Source organism: Carcharhinus amblyrhynchos, chromosome 13 (genome assembly GCF_965287045.1).
Source record: "Carcharhinus amblyrhynchos chromosome 13, sCarAmb.v2.hapA, whole genome shotgun sequence".
Lineage (NCBI taxonomy): Eukaryota > Metazoa > Chordata > Chondrichthyes > Carcharhiniformes > Carcharhinidae > Carcharhinus > Carcharhinus amblyrhynchos.
Genome location: NC_137336.1, coordinates 8649470 through 8665344, shown reverse-complemented (window position 1 = coordinate 8665344; position 15875 = coordinate 8649470). Strand labels below are relative to the sequence as shown.

General features: G+C 46.0%; 1 protein-coding gene across 1 annotated transcript in view; it reads left to right on the top strand.

The window, feature by feature from the left end:
* The window catches only part of synpo (synaptopodin), an 85213-nt gene that overhangs the window by 16536 nt on the left and 52802 nt on the right, over positions 1-15875 (top strand). The window lies entirely within an intron of this gene.

The following is a 15875-nucleotide window of genomic DNA, read 5'->3' as shown; positions in this document are numbered from 1 at the left end:
TTGTACGGGAGAAGGAACAGAAATAGAAGGCAGCACAATGGTACCTGTAAGCAACGGACGGCAGTCTACGCAGCACCCAGTCAGTGATCATCGTGACAGGTGAAAGACCAACCCTGCTCGGACACAATTGGCTTGAGGAAATCAAGTGGGACGGGGGCTTCCTGAACTTATAAGAAAATACAAGAATGTCCCCTGTGATGAATGAGGCAAAATCAAAGGGCTATAAACTCAAGTGGATCCAGAGGTAACTGCCTGATTTTTTAGGGCAAGACCAGTTTGCCTTGAAAGAATTAGGCATTCTCAGCTAACATTCTGGGGACCCGGGTTCAAATCCCGCCACGGCAGATTGGTGGAATTTGCATTCAATAAAAAAAATCTGGAATTAAGAATCTACTGATGACCATGAAACCCCATCCACAGCTCCAGGGTCCTGGGTTCAATTCCTGGCTCAGGTCATTGTCTGTGTGGAGTTTGCACATTCTCCTCGTGTCCGCGTGGGTTTCCTCCGGGTGTTCCAGTTTCCTCCCACAATCCAAAGATGTGCGGGTTAGGTTGATTGGCCAGGCTAAGAAATTGCCCCTTAGTGTCCAGGGATGCGTAGGTTAGAGGGATTAGTGGGTATAATATGTAGGGATGTGGGGGTAGGGCCTGGGTGGGATTGTGTTCGGTGCAGACTCGATGGGCCGAAGGGCCTCTTTCTGCATTGTAGGGTTCTATGGTTCTATGGTTAAAAACCCATCTGGTTCAGTAATGTCCTTTAGGGAAGGAAATCAGCCGTCCTTATCTGGTCTAGCCTACATGTGGCTCCAGTGTCACAGCAATGTGGTTGACTCTCAACTGCCTTCCAAGGGGATCTAGAAATGGGCAATAAATGCTGGCCAGACACATCCCATTAATGAATAAATAAACAAGCCAGTTCAGTTATCTGAATGGGCAGCACCGGTAGTCCCTGTATTGAAACCAGACAAGACTCTTAGCATTTGCAGCCATTATAAGCTAACAGTTAATTAGACTGCAAAGCTGGATAAATATCCAGCCCTGAGAATTGAAGAACTGTATGGAAAGCTGGCAGAAGGTTAATCGTACATGAAGCTGGATATGAATCACATGTACCAGCAACTCAAATTAGATGAAGTTCCCCCGGGGTATATCACGATAAACACCCACAAAGGCCTATTCCAGTACATGCGCCTGCCTTTTACCATGTCTTCAGCATGTGCTATACTCTAAAGGATAATGGAAGATCTGCTACAGAGGCTACAACCAGTTGGGGTACACCTTGATGACACCCTTATAATTGGATTGACAGAGGCTGAGCATCTAGTAAAATAGAACAGTTGTTAAAGAGGTGTCAAGGGTTCGCCTCAAGAGTGAAGTGTACCCTTCAAGACACTGAGGTGAACCTACCTGGCATACTGTGTAGATGCACAAGGATTACACCCCATGGAAGTCAAGGTCAAGATCCTATAAAGAACAGAAAACCCCCTCATAAATTTGATTTATAATTGTCCAACTCATGTACAGAATGGTTGGTTAATATTTAGGACTGAGAAAATTAGTTAATCGTAGAGGTTTACAGCATGGAAACAGACCCTTTGGCCCAACTTGTCCATGCCACCCTTTTTTTTAACCACTAAGCTAGTCCCAATTGCCCGCATTTGGCCCATATCCCTCTATACCCATCTTACCCATGTAACTGTCTACATGCTTTTCAAAAGACAAAATTATACCCACCTCTACTACTACCTCTGGCAGCTTGTTCCAGACACTCACCACCCTCTGTGTGAAAAAATTGTCCCTCTGGACACTTTTGAATCACTCGCTTCTCACCTTAAGCCTATGCCCTCTAGTTTTAGACTCCCCTACCCTTGGGAAAAGATGTTGACTATCTACATTATCTATGCCCCTCATTATTTTATAGACCTCTATAAGATCACCCCAAGTCTCCTACGCTCCAGGGAAGAAAGTCCTAGTCTATCCAACCTCTCCTTATAACTCCATCAGACCGTAAGACATCAGAGCAGACGAGGCCACTCGGCCCACTGAGCCTGCTCTGCCATTCAATCATGGCTGACATTTTTCTCATCCCCATTCTCCTGCCTTTTCACGATAACCCCTGATCCCCTTATTAATCAAGAACCCATCCATCTCTACCTTAAAGATACTCAATGACCTGGCCTCTATAGTCTTCTACTTAGTCTTAAGAGCCTTACCACCTTGACTATGATTGGTTGGTGAACTCTAAGATCTCCTTTCGGTGTTCCCAAGTAGGACGTAACATCCAAACCAAGTGAAAGCAAAACACTGAGGACTCTGGAAAACTGAGTTCAAAACAGAAAATGCTAAGAAAACCCCAGGCAATCTGGCAGCATCTGTGGAGAGAGAAGCAGTTACTTTGTACCTCGGCCAACGGTGTAGGCTTGATGGACTGAATGGCCTCTTTCTGCACTATAGAGGTTCTATGATACACTGATATATTGGGAGGTGTGGGAGGTCGTTCTCTCCGCTGTCCTGGGACAGTTAAGTTTATTTATTAGTGTCTCAAGTAGGATTACATTAACACTGCAATGAAGTTACTGCTAAAATCCCCTAGTCGCCACACTCCAGCGCCCGTCCAGGACACTGAGGGAGAATTTAGCATGGCTAATACACCGAAACAGCACGTCTATCGGATCGTGGGAGCATCCGGGGCGAACCCACGCAGACACGGGGAGAACATGTAGACTCCACACAGACGGTGACCCGAGCCAGGAATCAAACCCAGGTCCCTAGCGCAGTGAGGCAGCAGTGCTATCCACTGTGCCACTGTAACCTTTAAATAATACTTCTAAAATAAAACAAAGATTAGCCGGTCCAGTTTTCAGGTTTGTGGGATCTTGCTGTGCAAATATTGACAGCTACTTTTCCCACAGTCACTACACTTCAAGTAGGTACCTCATTGGCTGTAAGGTACCCTGGCCCTTCCTGGGGTTGTAAAAGGCGCTAGAGAAATGTAGGGTCTTTCTTCTGACCTGGAGATATTAAAAACAGGGACAGAGCCTGCAGGAGGACTTTAAAAATCAAGAGGATTGCAGGGGCGAACGTTTAAATTCTTTGTCTTCTGCCCACCCTTTCGGAAGAAGCCAAGGCAAACACTGAGCTGTGTCACACCTGCGATCTGCAGCCTGACTATTGGTCACCAGGGAGCTGTCTTTCTCGGGAAGTCAGGCCCAAGCTCTCAAAGGTAAACCCGAGCCTTCGCTCAACTCAAGGCAGGAGGCAAAGTCGACGGAAGCCGACAGGCCCCGGTGCTAGGCTCTCAGCTTTGCGAGGCTTCAGATCCTGGACAGGATGGGCATGTGACTTCACTGATGGAAACCTGAGGGTTGTATTTTAACTGAACAGCGGTCAGATATGTTAAGGGTTGGGGGAGAGGAAGAGAGAGAGAGAGGAGCATCTGTCAGCCTTGTCTAAAAGAAAGACCTATAGCCCATGTGGAACGGTTTAGAATGCATTAACAAGCTGGGATTAGCATGGCTACATCTGGGGTAAATATGAGGCATTTAGTGCACGACACAAGCCTTTATAGGTGCTGTATTTCATCAAGCTGAAGCCTGGCTTGATCCTTTCACAGGTTTAAAACGAGACAGGATTAGCATGAGGAATTCCTGATCTACAAACCAGCCAACGCAGCGGCTGACTGTGAGCACAGCTGCAAATCTAACTTGCTCAATAGCTGAGCCTTTTCAGCTGAGTCTCCAGTGGTGGGTCCGTCGCGCAGAATGTGTTCCTAGCACAATAAACGATCCCCCTGTCTGCCAACTGGGCCAGTCCAGAGTTGCCGAGATTTCCTTGCCAATCCCACTAAAAATGACATGCCTCGCTCTGTTTCTTTGCTTTTAACCCTCTCCTTTCTGGCAAAATTGCCCGTGGATTTACAGCTATGGGCTGTGTTCCACTGGGTGGCACTCTATCCTCCTGAGGGCCAGATGGCTGAGGGTCCACATCTCAAAAATGGAGACTCGAGCACAAGATCTACACGCGGCACTCCAGCGCAGCACTGGAGGGGGTGCTGCACAGTCAGAGGCACCACCTTCTGCATGAGGCATTAAACCGATTCTCCGTTTCCATCCCAGGCAGGTGGCTCCAATTTCAAAGGAGGGGAGCTCTCCTCAGCACTCTGAGCTAAAATTTATCCTTCAACATTCAGCAAAATATATGTATATCATCTAGCTATCTAATTGGTTGTGGAAGGTTGTTGCGCACACAATGCCTGCCACATTCCCAACATTGCAATAGGAGCCAAATTTCACAAAAATATCCCATTGACAGTAAGTGTCATAGATGCCTTTAAGGGATAACAACATGACATCACCAGAAGGGAAGTGTGTTATGTGATCCATTCTTAGTCTCACTTTAGCCTGTGAACAGAACATACCACAAACAGCTCTGCTACTGATATCATCATGCTTTCTATCCAGATAAACATGTTCTCAAGTGTCTTAACTAAATAAATGACCCCACAATCTGTTTACGCAGTCCCTTGTGAGAAACTGATGCCTGTTTTTATTCATTCGTGGGACACGGGCATCGCTGGTGAGGCCAATATTTGTTACCCATCATTAGTTGCCCTTGACACTCAAAGGGTGGTGAATCTCTGGAATTCTCTGCCCGTTGAAGTGGTGGAGGCTACCTCGCTAAATATATTTAAGTCACGGGTAGATAGGTTTCTGATAGACAGGGGAATTAAGGGTTACGGGGAGAAAGCGGGAAAGTAGAACTGATCCACTTCAGATCAGCCATGATCTTATTGAATGGCGGGGCAGGCTCGAAGGGCTAGATGGCCTACTCCTGCTCCTATTTCTTATGTTCTTATGACAAGGTGACGGTGAGGTGCTTTCTTAAACTGCTGCAGTCCCGGAGGTGTAGCTAACACCCATGATGCTGTTAGGAAGGAATTTCCAGGATTTTGACCCAGCAACAGTGAAAAGATGAATGATGTATTTTCAGGTCAGGGTGGTGTATGGCTTGGAGGGGAACTTCCAGGTGGTGCTGCTCTCCAGGTATCTGCTTGCCTTTCCAGATGGTAAAGTTTGTAGATTTGGAAGGTGCTGTCTAAGACACCTTTTGAAATCCTGCAGTACATTTTGTAGATGATACACAACACTGCCACTGTACATCAGTGATGAAGGGATGGAATGTTTGTGGAAGGGATACCAGTCAAGTGGGGCTGCTTTGTTCTGGGTGGTGTTGAGGTTTTTGAGTGTTGTTGGAGCTGCACTCATCCAGGCCAGTGAGGAGTATTCCGTCACACTCCTGACTTGTGACTTGTAGATGATGGAAAGGCTTTGGGAAGTCAGGAGCTGAGTTACTCGCTCAGTATTCCCAGCCTTTGACCCATTCTTGTAGCAGCAGTAGTTATATGGCTAGTCCAGATTCTGGTCAATGGTAATGCTGATGGGGGATTATATTATTTTTAAAACACAACATGGTGGCAGCGGTGATTTAACAGTGTAGCAGCAAGATTCAGTACAGGCACTTAACCTGATGAAGATTCCTGGATCATGCTGTACTTTTACAACACTCGAGTCATAATTTGCATTACTGCACCTGCTTAAACTGCAGATTTATTAATTGAATTTAAAGTCCACCAGCTCCCATGGTGGGATTTAAATACATATTACATGTGAGATTACCATTACCACCCTCGACCCAACACCCTCACCCAGCATCCACACCTCAGCACTGTCACCCAAGATATTGCTCTGGGGACCTGGGTTAGAATCCCACCATGGCAGATGGTAAAATTTAAATTCAATAAGAATATGGATTTAAAAATCTGCTGATCACCATGAAACCATTTCGATTGTCGTAAAGAAAACCATCTGGTTCACTAATGTCCTTTAGGGAAGGAAATCTACAGTCTTTACCTGGTCTGGCCTATATGTGACTCCAGATCCGCAACAATGTGGTTGACTCATAAATGTCCCCTGTATTGGCCAAGTGAGACCCCCAATCAATTCAAGGGTAATTAGGGATGGGCAATAAATGCTGGCCTTGCTAGTGATGCCCAGATCCCATGAACGAATAAAAAAACCCACCTCAATTAAATTACCCCCGTTAATCCTCTATAATCAAGGAATACAGCTCCAGGCAACATTTCCAATCTTCATAGTTGAACCTCCTTAGCTCCGGTATCATGTTGATGAATCTTTATTGCAGCCTCTCTAAGGTGAGTTCCAGTACACAGACCTGAAGGCACTGTTTGGAATGGGGACCCTTCAAGGCCTCAGTTAATCACTCCACCACCCCCTCCTTTAACCTTCCCTTTTCCTTCCGCTCTCTCGGCTCTCCACAGAACTGGAGTAGTTCATCCCTGGGTAGAGTTGAGTAGAAGTCAGTAGCAGAGGTAACCAAGGAGCTGGGATGCTGATAGCTGACACTCAGTAAGTACAAAGCAACAGGCCACTATCGAAGATGTCATTCACCACCTGTGAGGATCAGTGACAGTTATTGAAGCCTGGACACATTTCAACAGACAAAAGCCTTTTACCATCAAATATTTAAGGTGGAAAGAAAGCGTCCTCAGGTTTTATTGAAGGCCTACAGTCTGCTCACACATTGTTGTGGGTCGGAGGGATTGGTGGGGAGTGGCATTGAGCCAGCAGAGTCATGTGGAGCTGGTCACAGCAGAGGTGTCAAAGCTCATTAAGGAAGCTTAACCAGCTGTAATAAGATCATAGAATCCTGACAGTACAGAAGGAGGCCATTCGGCCCATCGCATCCTCACCGACCACAATCCCACCCAGGCACTATCCCTGTAACCCCACACATTTACCCCCTCTAATCCCCCTGACACCTTGGTCAGATTAACATGGCCAATCCACCCAACCAGACTGTGGGAGGAAACCGGACCACCAGAGGAAACCCACGCAGGCACAGGGAGAATGTGCAAACTCCATGCAGTCACCCAAGGCTGGAATTGAACCCGGGTCCTTGGCGCTTTGAGGCAGCAGTGCTAATCACTGTGCCACCATGCTGCCCTTAATACAGTTCCCTTCTAAATTTAAGAAGGCAGAATAAATGAATGAAGCAATGTCACCGCATCTCAGAACTTGACATCGCCATTAGTTCCTGTTAAAACTGACTTTATAGGAAGTTTTAAGGTTAACTCCCGACAGGTGAACCAATCAGTATATTGAATGGAATTGAACCAATAACCTCTGGCATCTACCTGACGAAGGAACTGCACTCCAAAAGCTAGTGGTGTTTGCTACCAAATAAACCTGTTGGACTGTAACCTGCTGTTTTGAGATTTCTTACTGTGTTTAGATGATTGACAGGTGACCTCATTGAAACATACAAAGTCCTCATGTGTCTAGTTTAACTAAATCCACCCACAACATGTTTACACAATCCCTTACAGATAATTAGTGTCTCTATATCATTATAAAACACAACATGGTGGCAGCAGCTATTTCCATTGACTGGACAGTCCAGAACACAGGCCCACATCCTCAAGATAAGGGACCAGCCGTTTAGGACTGAGCAGAGGAAAAATTCTTAACTCAGTGGATTGTGAATCTATGGAATTTTCTACCCCAAAAGAATGATTTCTCAGTCATTGAGTATATTCAGAGTAGCCTTTGATTGATTTTAGAACCTCAAGAATCAATGGGAATGGGAATAGGGTGGGAGTGTAGTGTTGAGACAGAAGTTCATCATGATCTTATTGAATGGTGGGAGAGGCTTAAAGGCTCAAATATCCTACACCTGCTCCCATTTCTTACTTTCCAATTTTTACGCTTTCCTGCAATATTTTTCATCAGACGTTGCAGCATTTCAATCAGTCACTCAGTAACGCAGAACATTAATACTGCTGAGAACAAAGACGTGTTGTTGAAGCTTTTTATCTTGCACTCACCAGGACAAACAAAAGAATGCCAAATTTTAAACAATCACAGTAATTTATACTACAGTAGAAAATGGTGCTGATTGGTTGGCAAGTTGATTTTGATTGGCCAAAGTTTTGCCGTGGAGAAGGAAATGGGAAGTTATAATTAAAGTAAAGTTTATTTATTAGTCACAAGTAGGCTTACATTAACATAATTAAGTTACTGTGAAAACCCCCTAGTCGCCATACTCCTGTCCGGGGACACTGAGGGAGAATTTTAGCATGACCAATTCATATAACCTGCACATCTTTGGACAAATAGTTGTCTACATGGATTTCAGTAAGACATTTGACAAGGTTCCACATGTCAGACTGATCAGAAAAGGGAGATCCTTTTATGTGGCGTAATCTCTGTCTCTGGCTCAGCCAATATTCATTTCCCATTCCTAATTGCCCCTCGAGAAGATGGTGGTGAGCTGCCTTCTTGAACCGCTGCAGTCCATATGGTGTAGGTACACCCAGAGTGCTGTTAGGGATGGAGTTCCAGGATTTTGACCCAGCGACAGTGAAAGAACGGTGATATATTTCCAAGTCAGGATGGTGAGTGAATTGAAGGGGAACGTGTAGGTTTCATAACAGTTTGATACAACTGAGTGGATTACTGGGCCATCTCAGAGTCAACCCCTTTACTGTGCAATTAGAACAGGCAATAAAGGGCAGGAGTGAACCAGATGGGTTTCTGCACCAATGGTTTTGTGGTCACCATTACTCAGATTAATCTTAAATTTCAAATTTAAAAAATTTGAATTCCTGCTGTGGTGAGATTTGAACCTGAGAATCAACCTAGCTCAGTAGTATTGCCGCTGTCGCTCCTTCAGACCATCTAAAACTCAGCTGCCTGGGTCTTAATTCATAAGGTCCATTCATCTTACACCCCTGTGCTCACTGACCTTCATCGGTTCCCAGTAAGTACTATCTTGACTTTGAAGTTCTCATCCTTGTTTTCAAACCCCTCCGTGTCCTGGTTAATCTCTGTGTCTCTGTAATCTCCTTCAACCCCACGACCCTCTGAGATCTCTGCACTCCTCTAATTCTCGCCTCTCGCACCTCTTTGACCAAGATTCTCATCCATTTTTCATCCATTATCTCCTTATGTGCCTGAGCAGAGAGTCGATGCTGAGCGATGTCAATAGCGGGGGTTCAATTCACTGTACAGATCCAGGTTATTCACGATGACCCCGCCTTCTCCATCTTGTGCCTTGTCTGAGATGTGGTGACCCTGGGATCAAATCACCTCCTGTTAGCTTTCTCCCTCAAAGGAGGGAGCAGCCTATGGTCATCTGGGACTACGGCGACCTTACCTTAGTGTTATTCTATCTTACCTAACGCTCCTATTAAGTATCTTGGGATGTGCCTTAATGTTAAAAGGAACTCTCAAAATATAAATTATTGCTCATAGAATCATAGAAACCCTACAGTGCAGAAGGAGGCCATTCAGGCCATCGAGTCTACACCAACAACAATGCAAACCCCAGGCCCTATCCCCACAACCCCACACCTTTACCCCGCTAATCCCCCTAATCTACACATCCCAGGACACTACGGGCAATCTAGCATGGCCACTGAACCTAACCATACATTTTTCAGACTGTGGGGGGAAATCGGAGCACCTGTAGGAAACCCATGCAGACACAGGGAGAATGTGCAGACTCCGCACAGACAGTGGCCCAAGCCGAGAATCGAACCTGGGTCCCTGGCGCTGTGAGGCAGCAGTGCTAAACACTGCGCCACCGTGTTGTTTTTGATAATGCCGTCCCATCAGAATGGGAGTGAACTTTCAAGCCCTTCCCGCCACCTTGCGCTGGTCTCAGAGGAAAGATCGAATGGTGCGACTAAAAATACGCGTGCAGGATTGACGGAGTGCAAGCTGTCAGACTGCGAACGGGCCCATAGGCCCCATGGGCCCCCCTGCAGCGCTCAAAGCCCATCTCGTGTCATTCCCAGCTTGTTGAACCAATTATCCAGTAGGCAACGTGCCAACACCAATCGGGATTCAGCACATTCCAGCCCCAGATTTAGGCCCCATAACCGCCGGGGGAAAGGGTTTTGTTTTCAGTGTCACCGGCTACAGATGACACAAATCGTTTTCAGTTTTATTTTCTCCCTCTCACCAGGGCCCGGTGGGGGGCCGTGTGGGTTCTGTCAATTCAGATTTCTCCAAACATGCCTCAGCCCCAATCACAAAACACGCCCAGGAAGTTGTGTTTAAGCTGCATCAAATCATGTTATGTGGATCATAACTCACAAGTGATTAGTGATCACAATTCAGTTTAGATTTAGCCTGCTTGCGCTCAAGGGTAAGGATTGGCCCAGGAGCGCAGGCTCCCAATTGGGGAAAGGCCAATTTTACTGATGTGGTTTTGCAAAGTGGATTGGAAGTAGTTACTTGGAGCTAAATCAGTGTCAAAATAGTTGAAGCATTCAAGGGGAAAATAGAATGGGTTCATCATTGCTCCCAGTGTGCCAGCTCAACCTCTAACTGGCTGTGGAAAAGGATATTTAGAGTCATTGAGGTTTACAGCATGGAAACAAGCCCTTCAGCCCAATTTGTCCATGCCGCCCTTTGTTTTAAATCCGAAAGCTAGTCCTAATTGCCTGCATTTGGCCCATATCCCTCTATGTCCATCTTATCCAACGCCTTTTAAAAGTCAAAGTTGTACCCACCCCTACTATTACCCCTGGCAGCTTGTTCCAGACACTCATCACCCTCAGTGAAAAAATTGCCCCGATGGACACTTTTGTGTCTCTCCCCTCTCACCTTAAACCTATGCCCTCTAGTTTTAGACTCCCCTACCTTTGGGAAAAGGCATTGACTATCTCGCTGATCTGTGCCCCTCATTATTTTATAGACCTCTATCAGATCACCCCTCAGCCTCTGACGCTCCAGAGAAAAACGTCCCAGAGTATCCAGCCTCTCCTTCTAACTCAAACCATCAAGTCCTGGTAGCATCCTAGTAAATCTTTTCTGCACTTTTTCTAGTTTGACGACTAGGTTCAAAGAATCTTAGAATCCCTACAGTGCAGAAGGAGGCCATTCAGCCCACTGAGCCTGCACCAAATACAATCCCGCCTAGGCCCTATCCCCGTATTCCCGTATATTTACTCTGCATCCCCTTGATACTAAGGGGCAGATTATCATGGCCAATCAACCGTTACTGTCTGTGTGGAGTTTGCACATTCTCCCCGTATCTGCATGGGTTTCCTCTGGGTGCTCTGGTTTCCCCCCATACTCCAAAGATGTGCAGGTCAGGTGCGTTGGCCATGCTACATTCTTCTTCAGTGTACCTGGACAGGCACTGGAGTGTGGCGACGAGGAGATTTTCATAGTACCTTCACCACAGTGTGAATGCAAGTCCACGAGTGACTAATAAACTTTAAATCTAACCCGCGTAAAGAAATTGGATAATCTGGAGGAAATTCGCGCAGGCAACATGAGAACTCTACACAGACAGTCACCCAAGACTGGAGTCTGACCTTGGAGAACTGTGGGGAGGCACGGTGGCACCCAGAGGAAACCCATGCAGACATGGGGAGAATGTACAAACTCCACACAGAGTGACCTAAGGCAGAATTGAACCCGGGTCCCTGGCACTGTGAAGCAGCAGTGTTAATCACTGTGCCACCATACCACCCACAGCACAGCAGCACAGTAGACCTAGAAAAATTACTTAACACTCAGAGGCCAGGGTTGCAGTTGAGTTTTAATCCTGAGCTTGTGTATTCCTGGAAGGGGAAAACACAGAAACATGTCTTTTACACAAAAACTGTTTTATTTCAAGTCATATGATGTCCACATTATGGGATATGTCTCATAGGGGATGGCTTCTGCTGAGAAGCTAATAAGTGTCCATTATCTCCACAGGAGATTACAGTTCAATTTTTGCATTGCTCTTTTCTACTTTTGAAGTATCTTTGTCTGAAGTTCCTTGTCACCCTTCAGGTGTCTCTCAGGACTATGTATAATCCCCAAAGGAACTTTCCAGAAAGTCACTGAATTACATTTCCAGAACTTATATCCTCAGCCCTCTTGGGTTGTATGTCTGCTTTTTAAAAAAGGCGTCTTTCTTAAAAGCTCAATATGTCCATAAGTAATTTGGGCTATGATCCGTTGCCATGACAAAAGTCAACGTGGATTTGTCAAGGGAAGGTCATGTCTGACTAAATTAATTGAATGCTTGAGGGGGTATCAAAGGAGGTCAATGATGGTAGCACATTTAATGTAGTCCACGTGGCTTTTGAAAATGTTTCATGTGGCGGATTGGTCAGTAATTAAAAACCCACCGGATCTAAGAGAAAGTGGCAAGTAGGATCTAAACTGATTGAGTGGGAGAAAGCTGAGGACAATGGATGGCAGGTGATTTTATGACAAGAGGGCTTTCCCCAGTTGGAGATCTGCCATCCTGTTTTTGGGATTATTTTTCAATGATTTGGACCTACGTATAGAGGGCTAATTCTGAAGTTTGCAAATGGCAGAGAAATCTGCCCATGTGGTTGATGGAGGCAGGATAGCTGTAGACAGTAGGAAGATAGCAATGGACTAACCAGGTGGTCAGAAATGTGGCAATGGAACTCAGTATGAAGATGTGTGAGGTAAAGCATTTGGACAGGATAAACCAGGCAAAGGAATCCGCAATAAATGGGAAGATTCTGAGAGGAAAGGATGAACCTTGGAGATTCCTGAAGGTAGAAGGACAGGCAGATAAAGTGATTAAGGAGGCGTGTGGGATGTTTAGTTTTATTAGATGATGCACAGAATCACCACCAATGCCTCTACTTTCTCAGAAGGCTCAGGAAATTTGGCATGTCAGCTACAACTCTCAACAACCTTTACAGGTGCACTGTAGAAAGCATTCTTGTATCACAGCTTGGTATAGTTCCTGCTCTGCCCAAGATACAAGGAACAACAAAAGGTCATGAATGTAGCCCAATCCATCACGCAAACCAGCCTCCCACCCATTGACTCTGTCCATACTTCTTACTGCCTCGGCAAAGTAGCCAGCATAATTAAGGACCCCATGCACCCCGGACATTCTCTCTTCCACCTTCTTCCGTCAACAAAAAGATACAAAAATCTGAGGTCACATACCAACTGAACGAAGAACAGCTTCTTCCCTGCTGCTGTCAGACTTTTGAATGGACCTACCTTGCATTAAGGTGATCTTTCTCTACACCCTAGCTATGACTGTAACACTACATTCTGCATTCTCTCCTTTCTTTCTCTGTGAACGGTATGCTTTGTGTGTATAGTGCACAAGAAACAATACTTTTCACTGCTTACCAGTATATGACAATAATAAATCAAATCAAAATAAGAGCAGAGACATAAGAACATAAGAACATAAGAAATAGGAGCAGGAGTAGGCCATCTAGCCCTTCGAGCCTGCCCAGCCATTCAATAAGATCATGGCTGATCTGTCGTGGCTCAGTTCCACTTTCCCGCCCTCTCCCCGTAACCCTTAATCCCCTCTCTTATCAAAAACCCATCAACCCGCTTCTTAAAAATATTTAGCGAGGCAGCCTCCACCACTTCAACGGGCAGAGAATTCCAGAGATTCACCACCCTTTGAGTGAAGAAGTTCCTCCTCAACTCCGTTCTAAACCGCCCCCCCTTTATCTTGAGGCTGTGCCCCCTAGTCCTACTGTCTTTTTTGAGCGGGAAGAGTCTCTCCACCTCTATCCTATCCATCCCATTCATCATCTTATACGTCTCAATGAGATCTCCCCTCATTCTTCTAAACTCTAACGAGTACAAGCCTAGTTTATTCAGCCTCTCCTCATAGCTCAACCCCCTCAACTCCGGTATCAGCCTAGTAAACCTCCTCTGCACTCCCTCCAAGGCCAAAATATCCTTGCGCAGGTGCGGCGCCCAAAACTGCACACAGTACTCCAGCTGCAGCCTCACCAATGCCCTATACAGCTGCAGCAAGACATCCCTACTTTTATATTCAATCCCCCTCGCTATGAAGGCCAGCATCCCATTCGCCTTCCTGACCACCTGCTGCACCTGCAGGCTGGGTTTTTGCGACTCATGCACAAGGACCCCGAGGTCCCTCTGCACCGTCGCCTGCTGCAGTTTTTCGCCACATAAGTAATAGTCCTTCCTACCATTCTTCCTACCAAAGTGGACCACCTCACACTTGCCAACATTAAATTCCATTTGCCATTTCCTGGCCCATTCGCCCAGCCTATCTAGATCCTTCTGCAGACTCTCCACACCCTCCGCACAATTTGCCTTTCCCCCAATCTTGGTGTCATCAGCTGTTGGGGTATTTTTCTTTGGAACAGAGGAGCTAGGATGGGTGAATGGATTTAGAGTACAGAATCATAGGGTCATAGATTCCAGGTATGGTTCCAATAGATTGGCGGAACAGGAGCAAAGGGCTGAATGTTCCCCAGGCTCCTCTCATTGTGATGTCCCTCCTTCTGAATAATGTTAATGAAAAGCCATTTTTTTCATTGGCGTCCTGGATGACATCCTCATTTCATACTAACCCTTTCTCTCAGCCAGCCCACCTGAAAGGGAATGAGGGGAATGGCACATGCTATCACTTCAGATTCAAGCCCTATTCATTGGCTGCCAAGGGGTTAATGATTGAAAATGGAGAAAGGCGCGACTGATGGGGGCACAGACAAGATTATGAGGGGCATGGACAGGGTGGATAGGGAGCAGCTGTTCCCCTGAGTTGAAGGGTCAGTGAGGGGTGGGAGGTGTAGAGGGGAATTTGAGGAAAGGTCTTTTTACTCAGAGGGTGGTGAGGGTCTGGAGTGCGCTGCCTGGAAGGGTGGTGGAGGCAGGATGCCTCACAACCTTTAAAAAGTACTTGGATGAGTACAGGGCACATTCAAGGCTATGGGCCAAGTGCTGGCAAGTGGGATTAGGTGGGCAGATCAGGACCTTTCATGAGTCGGTGCAGATCCGATGGGCCGAAGGGCCTCTCCTGCACTGTAGTATTCTGCGATAGTAGTGTGGGTCAGTCACGGGTAGAATGGACCAAACGGGGTCATTCTCCGATTTGAAGACTACAAGGATCATTCTCGAAGGAAGCAACAGGCAGTAGATGACTTCCCAAGCAAATCTGTCACACAGATGGGCAAATTACCTTTGTGCTTTCCGACTCGCAAATTAAATGGCCCACCAGTCAAGATGTTATAATTTCTTCTTTAGAGCAAGTATGATCAGAGGGATTGGGAGACCACATCAGACACAATCTGTCACAAATATGGATCCCATTAAACATTTCATCTCCTTTTCCCCATTCCTCCCTTCCATTGGAGCCTGGTCTCTCGCTGCATGGAAAAAGAGGCCTTTCAGTCCATCATTGCTCCTGCCAGCCCTTTAAAGAAACTGTTCAATTCGTATAAATTTCCCCAAAAAACAGAGGTGGTGGCGCAGTAATCCAGACACTCAGAGAAATGTCCTGGGGACCCAGGTTCGAATCCCACCACAGCAGATGTTGAAAATTGAATTCAATAAAAATCTGGAATTAAGAGTCTAATATCTGAAAGGCATGCTGGTTAGCTGCATTGACTTGAAGTGTGCCAACTGGAGGAATTTCACAGTAACTTCATTGCAGTGTTAATGTAAGCTTTACTTGTGACTAAATAAACTTTACTTTAAAAACCATGAAACTATTGTCAATTATCATAAAAATCCATCTGTTTCACTCATGTCCTTTAGGATAGGAAATCTGCTGTCCTCACCTGGTCTGGCCCACATGTGATTCCAAACCTATAGCAATGTGATTGACTCTGGGTGGCACAATGGCACAGTGGTTAGCACTGCTGCCTCACCAGGCACCCAGGTTCAATTCCGGCCTCAGGTCACTGTCTGTGTGGAGTTTGCACAGTCCCCCCATGTCTGCATGGGTTTCCTCCTACAGTCCAAAAGTATGCGGATTAGATTGATTGAAGGTGATACATTGACCCTGACTGTCAGGGGGAT